A 25,518-nucleotide genomic window follows, 5' to 3' on the forward strand; every position below is an offset into this window, starting at 1 on the left:
TCTTTTTCAAAACTTAATTTCAAAATCTTTTTCTAGCTTCTTATCTTTTCAAAACTTTAATTTCAAATCTTTTTCAATTAACCACTTGAATTTTTGTTTTATTTTAAAAGTTTACTATTTCTTATCTTTTCAAAACCACCTAACTACTTTCCCCTCTCTCTAATTTTCGAAAATCACTAACCCCTTTTTCAAAATTCTTTTTAATTAACTAATTGTTTTAAATCTTCATTTTATTTTATTTCCTTTCTTAAATTTCGAATTCTAACTTAAAGTTTAAAATAAAAATAAAAATATTTTTCTTTTATTTTAATTAATATTCGAATACGCCTTCCTCTCATCTCTTTCTATTTATTTTATTCACTAACACTTCTCTTCTTAAAAATTTGAACCCTTTCCCTCTCTCTGTGTTCGAAATCTTCTCCTTCTCCCTTCTTCATTCTATTCTTCTATTCTTCTACTCACATAAAGGAATCTCTATACTGTGACATAGAGGATTCCTCTTCTTTTCTGTTCTCTTCTTTTTTCATATGAGCAGGAACAAGGATAAGAACATTCTTATTGAAGCTGATCCTGAACCTGAAAGGACTCTAAAGAGGAAGCTAAGAGAAGCTAAAGCACAAAACTCTGGAGAGGACCTAACAGAAATTTTCGAAAAAGAAGAAGTAATGGCAGCCGAAAATAACAACAATGGTGGAGATGCAAGGAAGGTGCTTGGTGACTTTACTGCACCAACTTCTGACTTCTGTAGAAGAAGCATCTCAATTCCTGCAGTTGAAGCAAACAACTTTGAGCTTAAGCCTCAATTAGTTTCTCTAATGCAGCAGAATTGCAAGTTTTATGGACTTCCATTGGAAGATCCTCATCAGTTCTTAGTTGAATTCTTGCAAATCTATGACACTGTTAAGACCAATGGGGTTAATCCTGAGGTCTACAGACTTATGCTTTTCCCTTTAGCTGTAAGAGACAGAGCTAGGATATGGTTGGACTCACAACCTAAAGAAAGCCTGAACTCTTGGAAAAAATTGGTCAATGCTTTCTTGGCTAAATTCTTTCCACCTCAAAAGTTGAGCAAGCTTAGAGTAGAAGTCCAAACCTTCAGACAGAAGGAAGGTGAATCCCTCTATGAAGCTTGGGAAAGATATAAGCAATTGTCCAATATGTCATTGGATCACTTTGCTGGTGGATCTCTTCATCTGAAGAAGACGCCTACAGAAGCCCAGGAACTCATTGAAATGGTTGCAAATAACCAGTTCATGTACACTTCTGAAAGAAATCCTGTGAATAATGGGATGACTCAGAAGAAAGGAGTCATTGAGATTGATACTCTGAATGCAATATTGGATCAGAATAAAATATTGACTCAGCAAATCAATATGATTTCTCAGAATCTGACTGGAATGCAAGCTGCATCCGGCAGTACTAAAGAAGCTTCCTCTGAAGGAGAAGCTTATGACCCTGAGAATCCTGCAATGGAAGAGGTGAATTACATGGGAGAATCATATGGAAACACTTACAATCCTTCATGGAGGAATCACCCTAATTTCTCATGGAAGGATCAACAGAAGCCTCAACAAGGCTTCAATAATAATAATGGTGGGAGAAATAGGTTTGGCAATAGCAAGCCTTTTCCATCATCTTCTGAGCAACAGACAGAGAATTCTAAGCAGAGCCTCTCTGAATTAGCAACCATAGTCTCTGATCTATCTAAGACCACTCTCAGTTTTATGACTGAAACAAGGTCCTCCATCAGAAATTTGGAGGAACAAGTGGGTCAACTGAGTAAAATAGTTACTGAAACCCCTCCTAGTACTCTTCCAAGCAATACAGAAGAGAATCCAAAGAGAGAGTGCAAGGCCATCAATATAACCAACATGGCCGAACCTATAGAGGAGGAAGAGGCAGTGATTTCCAGTGAGGAAGACCTCAATGGACGTCCACTAGCCCCTAAGGAGTTCCCTATTAAGGAACCAAAGGAATTTGAGGCTCATACAGAGACCATAGAGATTCCACTGAACTTACTGTTGCCATTCATGAGCTCTGATGAGTATTCTTCCTTTGAAGAGGATGAAGATATTATTGAAGAGCAAGTTGCTCAGTATCTAGGAGCAATCATGAAGCTGAATGCCAAGTTATTTGGTAATGAGACTTGGGAGGAGGAACCTCTATTGCTCATTAATGAACTGGATACTTTGGTTCAACTGAAATTACCTTAGAAGAAACCGGATCCTGGAAAGTTCTTAATACCTTGTACCATAGGCACCATGACCTTTGAGAAAGCTCTGTGTGACCTTGGTTCAAGTATAAACCTCATGCCACTCTCTGTAATGGAGAAACTAGGGATCTTTGAGGTACAAGCTGTAAGAATCTCACTAGAGATGGCAGACAACTCATGAAAACAGGCTTATGGACTTGTAGATGATGTCTTAGTAAAGGTTGAAGGCCTGTACATCCCTGCTGACTTCATAATCCTAGAAACTAGGAAGGATAAAGATGAATCCATCATCCTTGGAAGACTCTTCCTAGCCACAGCAAGAGCTATGATTGGTATGGACAGAGGAGAGTTAGTCTTTCAATTGAATGAGAACTACCTTGTGTTTAAGGCTCAAGGATCTTCTTCTGTGACCGTAGAGAGGAAGCATGAAAAGTTTCTCTCAATACAGAGTCAAACAGAGCCCCCACACTCAACTTCTAAGTTTGGTGTTGGGAGGCCATCATCAAACTCTGAGTCTCTGTGAAGCTCTCTAAGAGCTCACTGTCAAGCTATTGACATTAAAGAAGCGCTTGTTGGGAGGCAACCCAATGTTATTTACTAATATTTAATTTCATAGACATTTATTTTCCATTGTTATTCTATGTTTTCCTTAGGTTGATGATCATGTGAAGTCATAAAAACAACTGCATAATTAAAGCAAAATCAAAAATAGCATCAAAAATAGCACACCCTAGAGGACATGTGATAAACCACTATTTTATGGTTTATCTTGTATTTAATTGAATGGTTTTTCATTTTTCTTCCTAGTATTGTTCTATGGTTGAAAACTTGCTTCCTAGAGATCTTTAGTTAGTATATTTTAATTCTCCTTTATACCATTTGATGCCATGATCCGTGTATTAAGTGTTTCAGGCTTTATAGGGCAGGAATGACTTAGAGAATGGAGAGGAAGCTTGCAAAAATGGAAGGAACACAAGAAACTAAGGAGATGACCAGCGAACACTGATGCGCACGCATGACTCACGCGAGCGCGCGGAATGGAGAAAATTGAAGCGACGCATGCGCGTGCCTGACGCGTATGCGTGGATTGGAGTCTGCACAAATGACGCGAACGCGTGGACGATGCGTACGCGTGACAAGGAAAATCACTGAATGATGCGCACGCGTGACCAACGCGTACGCGTGACCTGCGCGATCTGCAGAATTAACAAAAAATGCTGGGCGCGATTTCGGGCCGCGTTTTGACCCAGTTTTCGGCCCAGAAACACAGAATAAAGCCAAGGAACATGCAGAGACTCAAGAGACCTTTTCACCCAACTTTAGACACATTGATACATTCTCATTAGGATAATTTTAGGTTTTTAGATCTGAATTTAGAGAGGATTACTTTTCCTCTAGGTTCTCTTTACATTCCCAGTTTATTGCTTTTGCTTTTTGATATTGAAGAGTCATTATCTCCGTTGAAGATACTATTCTAGTTTATTTCCTTACTTACTCTTTTTATTTATTCCATATTCTTAATTATTGTTTAAAGTGGTGATTGGATTATTTTCATGAATTGTTAATGCAAAGGATTACTTTTACTTTTAATTAATTTTGAATCCGTATTTTATTTAAATTATCATGTCTTCTTCTTATATTTTTATGAGCGTTATATTAATGTCAATGGAGTAGACTCCATACTTGACATGGGGGTTGATTAAAAGGAGATACTTGAGTTGGAAGGGCTTAAGTGCTGATTAAACTGGAAATTGTTGGCTAGTTCTGTATTTACTAACGCTAGACCTTCCCAAGGGAGAGGACTAGAATTTGTGAATAAGAGCTAGCTCAATCACTTGACTTTCCTTTATTTAGTAAGGGTTAACTACGTAAAAACAACAACCTTTTTAATACTACACTTAAAAGACCCCAACAAGGATAGAACTTCCAATTAATCATTCCCCTAGTCAAGGTTTTTTTATCAAGAATATTAATAATCATTCTTAGTTTTTATTGCTTTAATTTACAATTATTTAATTACTCGTTATCTAAACTCAAACTCTCTTGGAAGTTCCTAATTAATAAAATAGCACCCTTCCTTGCAACTCGTTGGGAGACGACCTGGGACTCATACTCCCAGTATTTTTATTCTAAATTTTTGTGACACCTTTCTAAATTGGTGAGGCGGATTTTAGCTGGTTAAGGGCTATACTCGCAACGTTGTTATTGCATTACAATCTCTTAATTGGCCTAACTTCTGCCACGCACCAACAGGCTTATTGGCATTTAAACGCCAGTAAGGATAGCAGAATGGGCGTTTAATGCCCAGTCTGGCAGCATTCTGGGCGTTAAACGCCAGAATCGGTAGCACTCTGGGCGTTTAACGCCAGAAAAGGGTGTCTGGCATCTGGCTGGCGTTAAACGCTAGAAAGGCGTTTAACGCCTGGAAAGGTAGCAGAGCTGGCGTTTAACACCAGAATTAGCACACAGAAGGCGTTTGAATGCCAGAATGGTGCAGGGAGCAGAATTCCTTGACACCTCAGGATCTGTGGACCTGATAAACCCCGATTTTGTGGTTTATCTTGTGCTTAATTTGGGGGATTTTATCAACTTTTTTCATATTTATTCAATGAAATAGCATGGTTTTGCAATTTTCCCTTGATTTATGCTTAAATGTGAAAACATGCTTTTTAGGCCTTAAAATAGCTAAATTTAATTTATTTTAATTCCATTCGATACCTTGATATGTTTGTTGAGTGATTTCAGGTTTATAAGGCAAGTATTGGATGGAAGAAGTGAGGAGAAAAGCATGCAAAGTGGGAGAACTCATGAAGAAATGAAGGAAATGTAAAGCTGTCAAGCCTGACCTCTTCGCACTCAATCGACCATAACTTGAGCTACGGAGGTCCAGATGAGGTGGTTCTAGTTGCGTTGGAAAGCTAACATCCGGGGCTTCGAAATGATATAAAATGTGCCATATGTTGTTTCGCGTTTAAAGGCGCACACGCGCCATGTACGCGTGCGCTCCGATGCTGCTCGTGGCCCACTAAAGTGAAATCGCCCCCAGCGATTTCTAAAGAACTTTGTGCCCAACCCAACTCATTTCTAATGCTATTTCATGCAGAATTCAAGCTTGGGCAAAGGGGGGAGCAATTGTTTGGTAGTATAGCATCATGTAGGTTAGTTTCTAGAGAGAGAAGCTCCCCCTTCTCTCTAGAATTAGGTTAGGTTAGCTTAATTCCATTTTAGATCTAGGTTTTGATTATTGTTCTCATCTTGTTTCTTTTACAATTTCTTGTTTCTACTACTATATTCTTCTTAGTTCTCTTGTCAATTTTACTTTTATGTCTCTTTTATGTTTATGAATGCTCATGTTGAATTTGTTTATATTTAATGAAATTTAATGTTTGATGTTCTTTTATTGATGATTTGAGTTGTTGATCTTATTTCCTTGCAATTTGTAGATGGTAGATTTTACTAATTCTTATCATTTATTATGCTTTCCTTTTATGCCTTCCAAGTGTTTGACAAAATGCTTGGTTGGGCTTTAGAGTAGATTTTGAGCATTCTTGGCTTGGAAAGAGTAATTAGGCAATCTTGAGTCATGAAAACCCAACTTATGTTGGTGATCTAGAGTTGTTAGTTAATATGATTTTCAATAACGCCAATCTTTTGCTAATTCAATTAGTGAGTTGATTAGGACATTTGGATTGAGATTAGCTAGTCTTATTAGACTTTCTCCGAGTATGAGGATAACATGATACTTTCCTCCATCATTGGGGATGACGTAATAAGATAAATTCTTGTTTATCATTGTGATATGATTGATTAATCTTGTTTGACATTCTCCCCATGTGAAGATAACATGATACCTTCTTCCATTTGTTGGAGTTGACTAAATAGGGTGAATTAATCATTGTATGACTAGGATAGAAAGCCTATGACCTCAATTCTTGCCATGAATGTCTCTCTTTATTAATTGCCTTCTTTAGTTACTTGCTTGATTTATTTTTCTTGTCATTTAATTTCTTTCCCTCTTACCAATCAAAACCCCCTTTATCCCCTCATAGCCAATAAGCATACACTTTATTGCAATTCCTTGTGAGACAACCCGGAGTCTAAATACTCCGGTTAATTTTAATTGGGGTTTGCACATGTGACAACCAATATTTTTGATTGGGAGGATTGTTTGTTGGTGTAGAACTATACTTGCAATGAGAACTCATTCATTTTGTGTGAAATTCTATACCGACACGATAAATTCTCATCTATCAGGACCCCACAGGATCCCCACCTACCCCACCTCTTCTTCTCTTCTCTTCACACCTTTCCATAACACTCTTCCCCAAATACCCTTGACCAATCACCTCAATACCTCTTCTCCAAACACCATTCACCTATCAAATCCTACCCTCTTCCCCATATCCTCTTCACCACTCACATCCATCCATCATAAACCCCACCTACCTCACCATTCAAATTCAAACCATTTCCCTCCCTAACCCACCCCTCCTCACTACCTTCAATTTCACACATCTTACACACTACTATCCCCCTTGGCCGAAACCACTACTACCCTCTATCTCCTCCATTTCTTCTTCTCCTACTCATTTCTTTCTTCTTTTGCTCGAGGATGAGTAAACCTTTTAAGTTTGGTGTTGAAAAAGCTCTGCTTTATTTTGTTTTTCCATAACCACTAATTGCACCTAAGACCAGAGAAACCTCTAGAAAGAGGAAAGGGAAGGCAATAGCTTCCACCTCCGAGTCATGGGAGATGGAGAGATTCATCTCAAAGGTCCATCAAGACCACTTCTATGAAGTTGTGGCCAAGAAAAAAATGATTCCCAAAGTACCCTTCATGCTCAAAAAGGGTGAATATCCGGAGATCCGACGTGAGATTCAAAGAAGAGGTTGGAAAGCTCTCACCAACCCAATCCAACAAGTCAGAATCTTAATGGTCAAAGTATGAACCCGAACCCAAAGAATTGGCTCACAATGGTTCGGGGGAATTACTTGGATTTCAGTCCGGAAAATGTAAGGTTGGCATTTAACTTGCCAATGATGAGAGGAGATCCTCATCCTTTCACTAGAAGGGTCAACTTTGATCAAAGGTTGGACCAAGTCCTTAGGGACATTTGTGTGGAAGGATCTCAATAGAAGAGAGACTCAAGAGATAAGCCGGTTCAACTAAGAAGGCTTGACCTCAAACCCGTGGCTAGGGGATGGTTGGAGTTCATCCAATGCTCTATCATTTCCACTAGCAACTGGTCTGAAGTTACAATAGACCGGGCTATCATGATCCATAGTATCATGATTGGAGAGGAAGTAGAAGTTCATGAGATCATATCCCTAGAACTCTACTAGGTGGCAGACAAGCCCTCTACTTTGGCAAGGTTAACCTTCTCTCATCTCATCTGTAACATATGCAATTCAGCTGGAATTGTCATAGAGGAAGACATCCTCATTGAAGGAGACAAGCCCATCACTAAGAAAAGGATAGAGCAAACAAGAGAGCCCACTCATGGACCTCAACAAGAGCATGAGGAAATTCCTTATCAAGAAATTCCTGAGATACCTCAAGGGATGCACTTTCCTCCACACAATTATTGGGAGCAAATTAACACCTCCTTAGGAGAATTGAGTTCTAACATGGGGCAACTAAGGATGGAGCACCAAGAGCACTCCATTATCCTCAATGAAATCAGAGAGGACCAAAGAGCCATGAGAGAGGAGCAACAAAGGCAAGGAAGAGACATAGAGGAGCTCAAGCACTCCATAAAGATCTTCAAGAGGAAGAACTAGCCGCCATCACTAAGGTGGACCCGTTCTTTAATTTCCTTGTTCTTATTTTTCTGTTTTTCGAATTCTATGCTTTATGTTTTGTCTATGTTTGTGTCCTTATTACATGATCATTAGTGTCTAGTGTCTATGTCTTAAAGCTATGAATGTCCTATGAATCCTTCACCTTTCTTAAATGAAAAATGTTTTTATTTGCAAAAGAACAAGAAGTGCATGATTTCGAAATCTATCTTGAAATTAGTTTAATTATTTTGATGTGGTGGTAAAACTTTTTGTTTTCTGAATGAATGCTTGAACAGTGAATATTTTTGATATTGTTGTTTATGAATGTTAAAATTGTTGGCTCTTGAAAGAATAATGAAAAAAGAGAAATGTTATTGATAATCTGAAAAATCATAAAATTGATTCTTGAAGCAAGAAAAAGCAGTGAAAAGCGGAAGCTTGCGAATATATATATATATATGCAAAAAAAATAAAGAAAAAAAAAGAGGAAAAAGAAAAAGAAAAAGAAAAAGCAAGCAGAAAAAGCCAATAACCCTTTAAACCAAAAGGCAAGGGTAAAAAGGATCCAAGGCTTTGAGCATTAATGGATAGGAAGCCCCAAAGGAATAAGATTCTGGCCTAAGCGGCTAAATCAAGCTGTCCCTAACAATGTTCTTGTGGCGTGAAGGTGTCAAGTGAAAAGCTTGAGACTGAGCGGTTAAAGTCGTGGTCCAAAGCAAAAAGAGTGTGCTCAAGAGCTCTGGGCACCTCTAACTGGGGACTCTAGCAAAGCTGAGTCACAATCTGAAAAGGTTCACCCAGTTATGTGTCTGTGGCATTTATGTATCCGGTGGTAATACTAGAAAACAAAATGCTTAAGGTCACAGCCAAGACTCATAAAGTAGCTGTGTTCAAGAATCAACATACTGAACTAAGAGAATCAATAACACTATCTGAATTCTAAGTTCCTATGGATTCCAATCATTTTGAACTTCAAAGAATAAAGTGAGATGCCAAAACTATTCAGAAGCAAAAAGGCTACTAGCCCCGCTCATCTAATTGGAACTAAATTCATTGATAAGTTTGGAATTTATTGTATTTTCTCTTCTTTTTATCCTATTTTGTTTTTAGTTTCTTGGGGACAAGGAACAATTTAAGTTTGGTGTTGTGATGAGCGGATAATTTATACCCTTTTTGGCATTGTTTTTACATAGTTTTTAGTATATTTTTGTTACTTTTTATTATATTTTTATTAGTTTTTATGCAAAAATCACATTCATGGACTTTACTATGAGTTTGTGTATTTTTCTATAATTTCAGGTATTTTTTGGCTGAAATTGACGGACCTGAGCAAAAATCTGATTCAGAGGCTGAAAAGGGACTGCAGATGCTGTTGGATTCTGACCCTCCTACACTCGAAGTGGATTTTCTGGAGCTATAGAAGTCCAATTGGCGCGCTCTCAATTGCGTTGAAAAGTATACATCCTGGGCTTTCCAGAAATATATAATAGTCCATACTTTTTCCGATATTTGATGGCCCAAACTGGCGCTAAAAGACAGCCTAAAACTTTCTGGCATAAAATGCCCAAACTGGCACCAGAATTGGAGTTAAATGCCCAAACTGGCACCCAAGCTGGCATTTAACTCCAGAAACAGCCTATGCACAAGAAAGCTTCAATGCTAAGCCCAAGCACACACCATGTGGGACCTGGAAGTGGATTTCTGCACTATCTGCACTTAGTTACTCATTTTCTGTAAACCTAAGTTACCAGTTTAGTATAAATAGCATTTTTTCCAATTGTATTAGAGAGCTTATGCCATATTTCATGTTTAGAGGCTGGCCATTCGACCATGCCTAGACCTCTTTTCACTTATGTATTTTCAATGGTGGAGTTTCTATACCCCATAGATTAAGGTATGGAGCTCTGCTGTTCTTCATGAATTAATGCAATTACTACTGTTTTTCTCTCAATTCACGCTACTTCTTCTCTAAGATACTCACTCGTACTTCAATCTGGAGAATGATATGATTCGTGACACTCATCGTTATTCTCAATTCTATGAACACATGCCTGGTACGTGCGAAATTGTTACTCTGAGGTTGTAAAATTTGTTGTTTGTTCTCTCCCTGGCAATGGTGCCAAAACTGGTGCGCAATACCATGGTCTAAGCATAACTTCACAACTTCGCACAACTAATCAGCAAGTGCACTGGGTCGTCCAAGTAATAAAACCTTACGTGAGTAAGGGTCGATCCCACGGAGATTGTCGGCTTGATGCAAGCTATGGTCACCTTGTAAATCTCAGTCAGGCGGATATCAAATGGTTATGGAGTTTTCGAATAATAATAATAAATAAACAGAAAATAAAGATAGAAACACTTATGTAATTCATTGGTGAGAATTTCAGATAAGCGTATAGAGATGCTTTCGTTCCTCTGAATCTCTACTTTCCCGCTGTCTTCATCCAATCAGTCCTACTCCTTTCCATGGCAAGCTTTCTGTAAGGGCATCACCGTTGTCAATGGCTACATCCCATCCTCTTGTGAAAAAGGTCCAAATGCTCTGTCACGGCACGGCTAATCATCTGAGGTTCTCGATCATACTGGAATAGGATTCACCCTCCTTTTGCGTCTGTCACTACGCCCAGCACTCGCGAGTTTGAAGTTCGTCACAGCCATCCCTTCCCAGATCCTACTCGGAATACCATAGACAAGGTTTAGACTTTCCGGATCTCAGGAATGGCCATCCATGGGTTCTAACTTATACCACAAAGATTCTAATATCTCGGACTCGGTCCTCTGTATTAGATATCTAAGAGATACTCATTCTAGCTTGGTTGCATGTAGAACGGAAGTGTTTGTCAGGCACGCGTTCATAAGTGAGAATGATGATGAGCGTCACATAATCATCATGTTCATCATGTTCTTGGGTGCGAATGAATATCTTAGAAGTGGAATAAGTTGAATTGAATAGAAAAATAGTAGTACTTTGCATTAATCCTTGAGGAACAGCAGAGCTCCACACCTTAATCTATGGAGTGCAGAAACTCTACCGTTGAAAAATACATAAGTGAAAGGTTCAGGCATGGCCGAGAGACCAGCCCCCTAAACGTGATCAATAGTCTAATACAATAGTAAAAAGTCCTATTTATACTAAACTAGTTACTAGGGTTTACAGAAATAAGTAATTGATGCATAAATCCACTTCTGGGGACCAGCTGGTGTGTGCTTGGGCTGAGCTTGAAGTTTACACGTGTAGAGGCTTCTTCTGGAGTTAAACGCCAAGTTGTAACGTGTTTTTGGCGTTCAACTCTGGTTCGTGACGTGTTTCTGGCGTTTAACTCTAGACTGCAGCGTAGAACTGGCGTTCAACGCCCTTTTGCGTCATCTAAACTCGGCCAAGGTATAAACTATTATATATTGCTGGAAATCCCTGGATGTCTACTTTCCAACGCAATTGGAAGCGCGCCATTTTGAGTTTTGTAGCTCTAGAAAATCCACTTTGAGTGCAGGGAGGTCAGAATCCAACAGCATCAGCAGTCCTTCTTCTACCTCTGAATCTGATTTTTGCTCAAGTCCCTCAATTTCAGCCAGAAAATACCTGAAATCACTGAAAAAAACACAAACTCATAGTAAAGTCTAGAAATGTGAATTTAACATAAAAAATAATAAAAACATCCCTAAAAGTAACTAGATCTTACTAAAAACATACTAAAAACAATGCCAAAAAGCGTATAAATTATCCGCTCATCACAACACCAAACTTAAATTGTTGCTTGTCCCCAAGCAACTAAAAATCAAATAGGATAAAAAGAAGAGAATATACTATAAATTTCAAACTATCAATGAAACATAGCTCCAATCAGATGAGCGGGACTTGTAGTTTTTTGCCTCTTGAATAGTTTTGGCATCTCACTTTATCCATTGAAGTTCAGAATGATTGGCATCTATAGGAACTCAGAGTTCAGATAGTGTTAGTGATTCTCCTAGTTCAGTATGTTGATTCTTGAACACAGCTACTTTATGAGTCTTGGCCGTGGCCCTAAGCACTTTGTTTTCCAGTATTACCACCGGATACATAAATGCCACAGACACATAACTGGGTGAACCTTTTCAGATTGTGACTCAGCTTTGCTAAAGTCCCCAATTAGAGGTGTCCAGGGTTCTTAAGCACACTCTTCTTTTGCTTTGGACCTTGACTTTAACCGCTCAGTCTCAAGTTTTCACTTGACACCTTAACGCCACAAGCACGTGGTTAAGGACAACTTGGTTTAGCCGCTTAGGCCAGGATTTTATTCCTTTAGGCCCTCCTATCCACTGATGCTCAAAGCCTTGGGATCCTTTTTATTTATCCTTGCCTTTTGGTTTTAAGGGTTATTGGCTTTTTGCTCTTGCCTTTTGGTTTTAAGAGCTTTTGGCTTTTTCTGCTTGCTTTTTCTTTTTCTTTCTATTTTTTTCGCCATTTTTTTTATTTTTTTTTCTGCAAGCTTTTGCATTCACTGCTTTTTCTTGCTTCAAGAATCATTTTTATGATTTTTCAGATTATCAAATAACATGTCTCCTTGTCATCATTCTTTCAAGAGCCAACATATTTAACATTCATGAACAACAACTTCAAAAGACATATGCACAGTTCAGGCATTCATTCAGAAAACAAGAAGCATTGTCACCACATTAATATAATTAGACTAAGTTCAAGGATAAATTCGAAACTCATGTACTTCTTGTTCTTTTGAATTAAAACAGTTTTCATTTAAGAGAGGTGATGGATTCATAGGACATTCATAACTTTAAGAAAAAGTTACTAAATACTAATGATCATGTAATAAGACACAAACATGGATAAGCACTTAACATAAAGAAAATGAAAAACAGTGAATGTAAGAACAAGGAATGAGTCCACCTTAGTGATGGTGGCATTTTCTCCTTGGGGAACCAATGATGTCCTTGAACTCTTTTATGTCTCTTCCTTGTCTTTGTTGCTCCTCCCTCATTGCTCTTTGATCTTCTCTAATTTCATGAAGGATGATGGAGTGCTCTTGATGTTCCACCCTTAGTTGCTCTCAATAATTGTGTGGAGGAAAATGTATCCCCTGAGGTATCTCAGGGATCTCTTGATTTGCAGTCAAATGTTCTACCACTGAGCTATAGACCCTTGAGATGAATCTCTCCATCTCCTATGACTTGGAGGTGGAGGCTTTTGTCTTCCCTTTCCTCTTCTCTCTTTTTTTTTGAGGTTTCTCTGGCCTTAGTTGCCATCAATGGTTATGGAAAAGCAAAATAAGCAATGCTTTTACCACACCAAACTTAGAATGTTGCTCGCCCTCGAGCAGGAGAAGAAAGAATAGATGAAGAAGAAGATGTGGAAAAAAACTAGGATTATGAGGAGGGAAGGTGGGGATCCTGTGGGATCCACGGATCCTGAGATGATCCTGTGTGATTCACAGATCTTGAGGTGTCAAGGATTTACATCCCTGCACCAATTAGGCATGTAAAATGCCTTTGCATGCAATTCTGGCGTTTAAACGCCGAACTAATGCTTGTTTTGGGCGTTCAACGCCCAGATGCAGTATATTTCTGGCGTTGAACGCCAGCTTCATGCTTGTTTCTGGCGTTCAGCGCAAGCTCCATGCTCTGTTCTAGCGTTGAACGCCAGCCAGATGCTCCTTACTGGCGTTTGAACGCCAGTGAACTCCTCCTCCAGGGTGTGCTGTTTTTAATGCTGTTTTTGATTTTTCTTCAATTTTTTCAGTTGTTTTTGTGACTCCACATGATCATGAACCTATGAAGACATATAACTAATAAAAAATATAATTAAATAAAAATTGGGTTGCCTCCCAACAAGCGCTTCTTTAATGTCAATAGCTTGACAGTGGGCTCTCATGGAGCCTCACAGATGTTCAGAGCATTGTTGAGACTCCCCAACACCAAACTTAGAGTTTGGATATGGGAGTTCAACACCAAACTTAGAGTTTGGTTGTGGCCTTCCAACACCAAACTTAGAGTTTGACTGTGGGGCTCTGGTTGACTCTGTTTTGAGAGAAGCTTACTGTGCCTCTTTTCCATGTTTACAGAAGGATGTCCTTGAGTTTTAAACTCAAGGGAGTCCTCATTCAATTGAAGGACTAGTTCACCTCTGTTAACATCAATCACAGCTCTTGCTGTGGCTAGGAAGGGTCTTCCAAGGATGATGGATTCATCCTCATCCTTCCCAGTATCTAGGATTATGAAATCAGCAGGGATGTAAAGGCCTTCAACCTTTACTAATATGTCCTCTATTTGTCCATAAGCCTGTTTTCTGGAATTATCTGCCATCTCTAATGAGATTCTAGCAGCTTGCATCTCAAAGATTCCCAGTTTCTCCATTACAGAGAGTGGCATGAGGTTTATATAGAGCCTTCTCAAAGGTCATGGTGCCTATGGTACAAGGTATTAGGAACTTTCCAGGATCCTGTTTCTTCTGAGGCAATCTCAGTTGATCCAATACATTTAGTTCATTGGTGAACAGGGGAGGTTCATCTTCCCAAGTCTCATTACCAAATAAATTGGCATTCAGCTTCATGATTGCACCAAGGAACTTGGCAACTTGCTCTTCAGTAACATCTTCATTCTCTTCAGAAGAAGAGTACTCTTCAGAGCTCATGAATGGCATAAGGAGGTTCAATGGAATCTCTATGGTCTCTAGATGAGTCTCAGATTCCTTTGGTTCCTCAGAGGGGAACTCCTTATTGATCACTGGACGCCCCAGGAGGTCTTCCTCACTAGGATTCACGTCCTCAACCTCCCTTACAGGTTCGGCCATGGTAATTAATTCAATGGCCTTGCACTCTCCTTTTGGATTCTCTTCTGTATTGCTTGGGAGAGTACTAGGAGGGGTTTCAGTGATTCTTTTACTTAGCTGGCCCACTTGTGCTTCCAAATTTCTAATGGAGAACCTTGTTTCATTCATGAAACTCACAGTGACCTTAGATAGATCAGAGACTAAATTTGCTAAATTAGAGGTATTTTGTTCAGAGTTCTCTGTCTGTTGCCGAGTGGATGATGGAAAAGGCTTGCTGTTGCTAAACCTATTTCTTCCACCATTATTAAAGCCTTGTTGAGGCTTTTGATGATCCTTCCATGAGAGATTTGGATGATTTCTCCATGAGGGATTATAGGTGTTTCCATATGGTTCACCCATATAATTCACCTCTGCTATTGCAGGGTTTTCAGGATCACAAGCTTCTTCTTCAGAAGATGCCTCTTGAGTACTATTGGATGCAGCTTGCATTCCATTCAGACTCTGAGAAATCATATTGACTTGTTGAGTCAATATTTTATTCTGAGCCAATATGGCATTCAGAGTATCAATTTCAAGAACTCCCTTCTTCTGAGGCGTCCCATTACTCACAGGATTCCTCTCAGAAGTGCACATAAACTGGTTATTAGCAACCATGTCAATGAGTTCTTGAGCTTCTGCAGGCATTTTCTTTAGGTGAAAGGATCCACCTGCAGAAGTATCTAATGACATCTTAGCTAATTCAGACAGACCATTATAGAATATATCCAGGATGGTCCATTCTGAAAGCATGTCAGAAGGACACTTTTTGGTCAGTTCCTTGTATCTCTCCCAAGCTTCATAGAGGGATTCACCTTCCTTCTGTCTGAAGGTTTGAACATCCACTCTAAGCTTACTAAGCTTTTGAGGAGGAAAGAACTTGGCTAAGAAAGCCTTGACCAGCTTTTCCCAAGAGTTCAGGCTATCCTTAGGTTGAGAGTCCAACCATATTCTAGCTCTGTCTCTTATAGAAAATGGGAAAAGCATGAGCCTGTAGACTTCAGGGTCTACTCCATTAGTCTTAACAGTGTCACATATCTGCAAGAATTCAGTTAAGAACTGAAAAGGATCTTCAGATGGAAGTCCATGAAACTTGCAATTCTGCTGCATCAGAGAAACTAATTGAGGTTTAAGCTCAAAATTATTTGCTCCAATGGTAGGAATTGAGATGCTTCATCCATGTAAATTAGAATTAGGTGCAGTGAAGTCACCAAGCATCCTCCTTGCATTATTATTATTTTTGGCTGCCATCTCCTCTTCCTGTTCGAAAATTTCTGTAAGGTTATCTCTGGATTGTTGTATTTTAGCTTCTCTTAGTTTCCTCTTAAGAGTCCTTTCATGTTCAGGATCTGCTTCAACAAGAATGTTCTTGTCCTTGCTCTTGCTCATATGAAAAAGAGGGAACAGAAAAATAATAATAATAGGGATCCTTTTTACCCAGGTATAGAGGTTCCCCTGTGTGAGTAGAAGAAGAAAAGAATGTAATGTAAAGAAGAGAAGAGGAAAAACTCGAACACAGAGAGGGAGGTAGTGTTCGAATTTTTGGATGGGAGAGAAGTGTTAGTAGATGAATAAATAAATAGAAGGAGATGAGAGAGAAGGATTTTCAAAAATTATTTTTTGAAAAATGGTTAGTGATTTTTGAAAATTAGGAAGGAAATCAAGTTAAAATTAAAAATTGAAACAATTAGTTAATTAAAAAGAATTTTTGAAAAAGAGGGAGATATTTTCGAAAATTAGAGAGAGTTAGTTAGGTAGTTTTGAAAAAGATAAGAAACAAACAAAAAGTTAGTTAGTTAGTTGAAACAAATTTTGAGAATCAATTTTGAAAAGATAAGAAGATAAGAAGTTAGAAAAGATATTTTAAAATCAAATTTTTGAAAAAGATATGTTTTAAAAAGATATGATAGAAAAGATATGATTTTGAAAAAGATAAGATAAAAAGATATTTTTGAAAAGATATGATTGAAATTAGTTTTGAAAAAGATTTGATTTTTAAAATCACACTTAATGACTTGATTCACAAGAAATCACAAAATATGATTCTAGAACTTAAAGTTTGAATCTTTCTTAATAAGTAAGTAACAAACTTGAAATTTTTGAATCAAAACATTAATTGTTGAAGATATTTTCGAAAATATGATATAAATTTAAGAAAAAGATTTTTGAAAAATATATTTTTTTAAAATTTTCGAAAATAAATAAGAAAAATGAAAAAGATTTGATTTTTGAAAAAGATAAGATTTTGAAATTGAAAATTTGATTTGACTCATAAGAAACAACTAAGTTTTAAAAAGTTTTGAAAAAGTCAACTCAAATTTTTTCGAAATTTATGAGTGAAAAAGGAAAAGATATTTTTTTGATTTTTGAATTTTTAATGATGAAAGAGAAAAAACATGAAAATGATGCAATGCATGAAAATTTTGGATCAAAACAATGAATGCATGCAAGAATGCTATGAATGTCAAGATGAATACCAAGAACACTTTGAAGATCATGATGAACATCAAGAATATATTTTTGAAAAATTTTTAATGCAAAGAAAATATGCAAGACACCAAACTTAGAAATCTTTCATGTTCAGACACTATGAATGCAAAAATGCACCTGAAAAACAAGAAAAGACACAAAACAAGAAAACATCAAGATCAAACAAGAAGACTGGCCAGGAACAACTTGAAGATCATGAAGAACACTATGAATGCATGAATTTTTGAAAAATGCATAAAATTTTTAGAAAAAATGCAATTGACACCAAACTTAAAATTGACTCAAGAATCAAACAAGAAACACAAAATAATTTTTTTATTTTTATGATTTTATGATTTTTTTTGGATTTTTCGAAAATTAATGTGAAAAAGAAAAGTAAGGATTCCAAAATTTTTAATGTGAATTCCAAGAATCTTGCATTCTTAGTCTAAAGTTCCAATCTGAGGGTTAGACATGACTTAATAGCCAGTCAAGCTTTAGCATGTAAATCAGGTGGATCTGGAACAGCAGCAGGTGGATTAGCAACAACTAGCTTGCTCTTGATAATATTGGGTTGGGAGCCCCAGTCCAAATGAATTTAGACATGGCTTTACAGCCAGTCAGGCTTCAACATTCTTCATGAAACACTAGAATTCATTCTTAAAAATTTTAGAATGATTTTCGAAAACAAATGAGAAATTTTTGAAAGATTTTTTTTTTGAAAAATTTTTGAAAATAAAACAAAAAGAAAATTATCTAATCTGAGCAACAAGATAAATCGTCAGTTGTCCAAACTCGAACAATCCCCGGCAACGGCGCCAAAAACTTGGTATGCGCAAAATTGTTACTCAGATTAGGTTGTAAAATTTGTTGTTCGTTCTCTCCCTGGCAATGGCGCCAAAACTGGTGCGCAATACCATGGTCTAAGCATAACTTCACAACTTCGCACAACTAACCAGCAAGTGCACTGGGTCGTCCAAGTAATAAAACCTTACGTGAGTAAGGGTCGATCCCACGGAGATTGTCGGCTTGAAGCAAGCTATGGTCACCTTGTAAATCTCAGTCAGGCGGATATCAAATGGTTATGGAGTTTTCGAATAATAATAAATAAACAGAAAATAAAGATAGAAACACTTATGTAATTCATTGGTGAGAATTTCAGATAAGCGTATAGAGATGCTTTCGTTCCTCTGAATCTCTGCTTTCCCGCTGTCTTCATCCAATCAGTCCTACTCCTTTCCATGGCAAGCTTTCTGTAAGGGCATCACCGTTGTCAATGGCTACATCCCATCCTCTTGTGAAAAAGGTCCAAATGCTCTGTCACAGCACGGCTAATCATCTGAGGTTCTCGATCATACTGGAATAGGATTCACCCTCCTTTTGCATCTGTCACTACGCCCAGCCATCGCGAGTTTGAAGTTCGTCACAGCCATCCCTTCCCAGATCTTACTCGGAATACCACAGACAAGGTTTAGACTTTCCGGATCTCAGGAATGGCCATCCATGGGTTCTAACTTATACCACGAAGATTCTAATATCTCGGACTCGGTCCTCTGTATTAGATATCTAAGAGATACTCATTCTAGCTTGGTTGCATGTAGAATGGAAGTGTTTGTCAGGTACGCGTTCATAAGTGAGAATAATGATGAGTGTCACATAATCATCACATTCATCATGTTCTTGGGTGCGAATGGATATCTTAGAACCGGAATAAGTTGAATTGAATAGAAAAACAGTAGTACTTTGCATTAATCCTTGAGGAACAACAGAGCTCCACACCTTAATCTATGGAGTGCAGAAACTCTACCATTGAAAAATACATAAGTGAAAGGTTCAGGCATGGCCGAGAGGCCAGCCCCCTAAACGTGATCAATAGTCTAATACAATAGTAAAAAGTCCTATTTATACTAAACTAGTTACTAGGGTGTACAGAAATAAGTAATTGATGCATAAATCCACTTCCGGGGCCCATTTGGTGTGTGCTTGGGCTGAGCTTGAAGTTTACATGTGCAGAGGCTTCTTCTGGAGTTGAATTCCAAGTTGTAACGTGTTTTTGGCGTTCAACTCTGGTTCGTGACGTGTTTCTGGCATTTAACTCCAGACTGCAGTGTAGAACTAGCGTTCAACGCCCTTTTGTGTCATCTAAACTCGACCAAAGTATGGACTATTATATATTTCTGGAAAGCCATGGATGTCTACTTTCCAACGCAATTAGAAGCGCGCCATTTTGAGTTCTGTAGCTCCAGAAAAGTCACTTTGAGTGCAGGGAGGTCAGAATTCAACAGCATCAGCAGTCCTTCTTCTACCTCTGAATCTGATTTTTGCTCAAGTCCCTCAATTTCAGCCAGAAAATACCTGAAATCACAGAAAAACACACAAACTCATAGTAAAGTCCAGAAATGTGAATTTAACATAAAAACTAATAAAAATATCCCTAAAAGTAACTAGATCTTACTAAAAACATACTAAAAACAATGCCAAAAAGCGTATAAATTATCCGCTCATCAATGCCTGACAACCACTTCCGTTCTATCTGAGCTCAACGTAGTCATTGGGCGACAGCTTGAGTGCGTATCTCTTGGGTATCTAATACACAGACCGAGTCCGTGAGATTAGTATCTTCGTGGTATAGGCTAGACCAATTGGCAGCATTCCTGGGATCCAGAAAATCTAAACCTTGTCTGTGGTATTCCGAGTAGGATCTGGGAAGGGATGACTGTGACGAGCTTCAAACCTGCGAATCTTGGGCGCAGTGACAGTGTGCAAAAGGATCAATGGATCCTATTCCGATGCTAGCGGGAACCGACAGATGATTAGCCATGCGGTAGCTGTGCCTGGTATTTTTCATCTGAGTCCAGAAATCCGACAGTTGATTAGCCGTGTAGAAACCGTTGGTAGCACGATCACGAATCACACTTTTCACAACGCGTGCCACTGACCAGCAAGTGCACTGGGTCGTCCAAGTAATACCTTACGTGAGTAAGGGTCGAATCCCACAGAGATTGTTGGTTTGAAGCAATCTATGGTTATCTTGTAAATCTTAGTCAGGAAGTCAATTATGTTTATCAGTTGAATTATGAATAACCAGTAGAGCATAAATTAAAAGTTACTTATTGTGTAGTAATGGAGAATATGTTGGAGTTTTGGAGATGCTTTGTCTTCTGAATCTCTGCTTTCCTCTGTCTTCTGATTCACGCACGCACGTCCTCCTATGGCAAGCTGTGTGTTGGTGGATCACCGTTGTCAATGGCTACCTTCCATCCTTCCAGTAAAAACTACGCTCACGCGCTCTGTCACAGCACGGCTAATCACCGGTTGGTTCTCGATCCGGTTGGAATAGGATTTACTATCCTTTTGCATCTGTCACTAACGCCCAGCCTTCAGAAGTTTGAAGCTCATCACAGTCATTCAATCCTTGAATCCTACTCGGAATACCACAGACAAGGTTTAGACTTTCCGGATTCTCATGAATGCTGCCATCAGTTCTGGCTTATACCACGGAGATTCTGATTAAAGAATCTAAGAGATACTCATTCAATCGGATATAGAACGGAGGTGGTTGTCAGGCACACGTTCATGGTTTGAGGAAGGTGATGAATGTCACAGATCATCACCTTCATCACAGTTAAGCGCGAATGAACATCTTAGATAGGAACAAGCGTGTTTGAATGGAAAACAGGAATACTTGCATTAATTCATTGAGACACAGCAGAGCTCCTCACCCCCAACAATGGGGTTTAGAGACTTATGCCGTCAGAGAATACAAAGTTTAGATCTAAAATGTCATGAGATACAAAATAAGTCTCTAAAAGTTGTTTAAATACTAAACCAGTAGCCTAGGGTTACAAAATATGAGTGGACTATGATGGATGATGCAGAGATCCACTTCTGGGGCCCACTTGGTGTGCTGGGGCCCACTTGGTGTGTGCTGGGGCTGAGACTTTAAGCAATTCACGTGTAGAGGCCATTTGTGGAGTTGAACGCCAGTTTTTGTGCCAGTTTGGGCGTTCAACTCCAGTTTTTTATCCTTTTCTGGCGCTGGACGCCAGATTTGGGCAGAAGGCTGGCATTGAACGCCAGTTTACGTCGTCAATTCTTGTGCAAAGTATGGACTATTATATATTGCTGGAAAGCCCTGGATGTCTACTTTCCAACGCAATTGGAAGCACGCCATTTTGAGTTCTGTAGCTCCAGAAAATCCACTTTGAGTGCAGGGAGGTCAGAATCCAACAGCATCAGCAGTCCTTTTTCAGCCTGAATCAGATTTTTGCTCAGCTCCTTCAATTTCAGCCAGAAAAATACCTGAAATTACAGAAAAACACATAACTCATAGTAAAGTCCAGAAACATGAGTTTTTCCTAAAAAATACTGGAAATAAACTAAAAACTAACTAAAACATACTAAAAACTATATGAAATTATCCCCAAAAAGCGTATAAAATATCCGCTCATCACAACACCAAACTTAAACTGTTGCTTGTCCTCAAGCAACTAGACAAATAAAATAGAAGACTAATAGGTTGAGAAGCAATAATATCTCAGAGTTTTTGATTGAAGCTCAGATCCTAATTAGATGAGCGGGACTAGTAGCTTTTTGCTTCTGAACAGTTTTGGCATCTCACTTTATCCATTGAAGTTCAGAGTGATTGGCATCTATAGGAACTCAGAATTCAGATAGTGTTATTGATTCTCTTAGTTCAGTGTGATGATTCTTGAACACAGCTTCTTTATGAGTCTTGGCCGTGGCCCTAAGCACTTTGTTTTCCAGTATTACTACCGGATACATAAATGCCACAGACACATAACTGGGTGAACCTTTTCAGATTGTGACTCAGCTTTGCTAAAGTCCCCAATTAGAGGTGTCCAGAGTTCTTAAGCACACTCTTCTTTTTGCTTTGGACCTTGACTTTAACCGCTCAGTCTCAAGTTTTCACTTGACACCTTCACGCCACAAGCACATGGTTAGGGACAGCTTGATTTAGCCGCTTAGGCCAGGATTTTATTCCTTTTTGGCCCTCCTATCCACTGATGCTCAAAGCCTTGGGATCCTTTTTATTACCCTTGCCTTTTGGTTTTAAGGGTTTTGGCTTTTTCTGCTTGCTTTTTCTTTTTCTTTCTATTTTGGTTTTTTTTTCGCCTATTTTTTTCTTTTTTTTTTTTTTTTTTTTTTGCAAGCTTTGTTCTTTGCTGCTTTTTCTTGCTTCAAGAATCATTTTTTTATGATTTTTCAGATTCTCAATAACATGTCTCATGTTCATCATTCTTTCAAGAGCCAACATATTTAACAGTCTTAAACAACAAATTCAAAAGATATATGCACTGTTCAAGCATTCATTCAGAAGACAGAAAGCATTGCCACCACATTTAACTAATTAGAATTTCTCTTATTAAAACTCGAAATTTTATTGCTTCTTATTTAAAAGATCTACTATTTTATTCATGTTTGCTGATGATGAGAAAAATAAACTATAGCTTAATTGGAGATAAAATCAAAATAGACTAATTACTACTATATGACTCCTAAGGTAAAATTAAAATAAGAACAGTTATCACAGAGTTAAGGCTAAGATTAGAACTCAACAACCTTGAGGTTTGGGAAGTGGATGTTCCTCTAGTCTGTGAGGTGCTTGGTCCTTCAAGAGAGAATTTCTGGCGCTTCAGTTCCTTTAAATCACGCCCTTGCTCCTCTTGGAGTGGGTTGTTTTCCTTTAGGGGCCATGATCTTAGTGATCACGGATAAGCACACCAAACTTAGCGCTTTGCTTGTCCTCAAGCAAAAGAAAAAGAAGGAGATGGGTAGAAGGAGAGCTCCTCCCCACCATCCTGGCATTTGAACGCCCAAACACTGCCTGTTTTGGGCGTTCAATGCCCAATTGCTGCTATCCTGGGCGTTCAACGCCTAGTTGTTGCCCTTTTCTGGCATTGAACGCCAGATAGCTATCCTTACTGGCGTCCAGTGCCCACTGGATGCCCATTTTGGGCGCTGAACGCCCAAAATGGCCTTGCCAGTAAGCTCCCTATCTCTGTTTTGTGTGTAGATTCCTTCTGTAACCCTGTAAACTTATGCAAATGATTCTTTACCTTAGTGTCAGTGAACTTTATATAAATAAATAAAAATAAAAATAGGGCAAAATGCTTAGAGGATTGTTGCCCCATGGCTGGGTTGCCTCCCAGCAAGCGCTTCTTTATTGTCTTTAGCTGGACCTTGCTGAGCTTTTAATCTAGCTTCAGCCTTGAGCATTCTTGCTCAATGTTGCCCTCAAGATAATGCTTGATTCTCTGTCCATTGACAATGAACTTCTTATCAGAATCAATATCTTGAAGCTCCACATAACCATATGGTGATACACTTGTAATCACGTATGGTCCCCTCCACCGGGATTTCAGTTTCCCGGGGAATAGCCTGAGTCTAGAGTTAAACAACAGAACCTTCTGTCCTGGTTCAAAGATTCTAGATGACAGCTTTCTGTCATGCCACCTTTTTGATTTTTCTTTATAAAGCTTGGCATTTTCGAAAGCTGTGAATCTGAATTCCTCTAGCTCATTTAGCTGGAGCAATCGTTTTTCTCCTGCTAATTTGGCATCTAAGTTTAGGAATCTGGTTGCCCAGTAGGCCTTATGTTCCAGTTCCACGGGCAAGTGGCATGCCTTACCATACACGAGTTGGTATGGAGAGGTCCCTATAGGGGTCTTGAATGCTGTTCTGTAAGCCCACAGAGCATCATCCAAGCTCCTTGCCCAATCCTTTCTACGGGTATTTACTGTCCGTTCCAGGATTCTCTTTAATTCTCTGTTAGAGACTTCAGCCTGCCCATTGGTTTGTGGATGATATGGAGTGGCCACCTTGTGGCGAATTCCATACCGAACCATGGCAGAGTAAAGCTGTTTATTGCAGAAGTGAGTGCCCCCATCGCTGATTAACACTCTAGGGACACCAAACCTGCTAAAGATATGTTTCTGGAGGAATTTCAGCACTGTTTTAGTATCATTGGAGGGTGTGGCGATAGCCTCAACCCATTTTGATACATAGTCAACTGCCACCAGAATATAAGTGTTTGAGTATGATGGTGGAAAAGGTCCCATGAAGTCAATTCCCCATACATCAAACAACTCTATTTCCAAGATCCCTTGTTGAGGCATGGCGTAACCATGAGGCAGGTTACCAGCTCTTTGGCAACTGTCACAATTACGTACAAACTCTCGGGAATCTTTATAGAGTGTGGGCCAATAGAAGCCACATTGGAGGACCTTGGTGGCTGTTCGCTCACCTCCGAAATGACCTCCATATTGAGATCCATGGCAATGCCATAAGATTCTCTGTGCTTCCTCTCTGGGGACACACCTACGGATAATTCCGTCTGCACATCTCTTAAAGAGATAGGGCTCATCCCACAAGTAGTACTTTGCATCAGTAATTAGTTTCTTTTTTTGTATTCTATTGTACTCCTTGGGTATGAACCTTGCAGCTTTATAGTTTGCAATATCGGCAAACCATGGTGCTTCCTGAATGGCAAATAGATGCTCATCAGGGAACGTCTCAGAGATCTCAAGGAAGGGGAGGGACGTCCCTTCCACTGGCTCTATCCGGGACAGATGATCAGCCACTTGGTTCTCTGTCCCTTTTCTGTCTCTTATTTCTATATCAAACTCTTGCAGAAGCAATACCCATCTGATGAGCCTGGGTTTTGAATCCTGCTTTGTGAGTAGATACTTAAGAGCAGCATGGTCAGTGTACACAATCACCTTTGATCCTACTAAGTATGATCTGAACTTGTCAATGGCGTAGACCACTGCAAGTAATTCCTTTTCTGTGGTTGTGTAATTTTTCTGGGCATCATTTAAAACGCGACTGGCATAATAAATGACATGCAGAAGCTTGTCATGCCTCTGTCCCAGTACTGCACCAATGGCATGATCACTGGCATCACACATTAACTCAAATGGCAATGTCCAGTCTGGTGCAGAAATGACTGGTGCTGTGACCAGCTTAGCTTTCAGCATTTCAAACGCCTGCAGGCATGCTGTGTCAAACACAAATGGCGTGTCAGCAGCTAGCAGATTGCTTAGGGGTTTTGCGATTTTTGAAAAATCCTTTATAAACCTCCTATAGAATCCTGCATGCCCCAGAAAGCTTCTGATTGCCTTAACATTGGCAGGTGGTGGTAATTTTTCAATTACCTCTATTTTTGCTTGATCTACCTCTATTCCTTTGTTTGAGATTTTATGCCCAAGAACAATTCCTTCAGTCACCATGAATTGAC

At 38.9% G+C, this 25,518-nt stretch overlaps 1 non-coding gene across 1 annotated transcript; it reads left to right on the forward strand.

Annotated features, from left to right (window-relative positions):
- Nucleotides 1–15,536: 15,536 nt before the first annotated feature.
- LOC148564012 (small nucleolar RNA R71) lies at nt 15,537–15,644 on the forward strand. The gene has a single exon (XR_015885209.1). It is a non-coding gene; the product is annotated as a small nucleolar RNA R71 (small nucleolar RNA).
- Nucleotides 15,645–25,518: the final 9,874 nt, after the last annotated feature.

This window comes from Arachis ipaensis, chromosome B5, assembly GCF_059453495.1.
Source record: "Arachis ipaensis isolate K30076 ecotype BB chromosome B5, ASM5945349v1, whole genome shotgun sequence".
Lineage (NCBI taxonomy): Eukaryota > Viridiplantae > Streptophyta > Magnoliopsida > Fabales > Fabaceae > Arachis > Arachis ipaensis.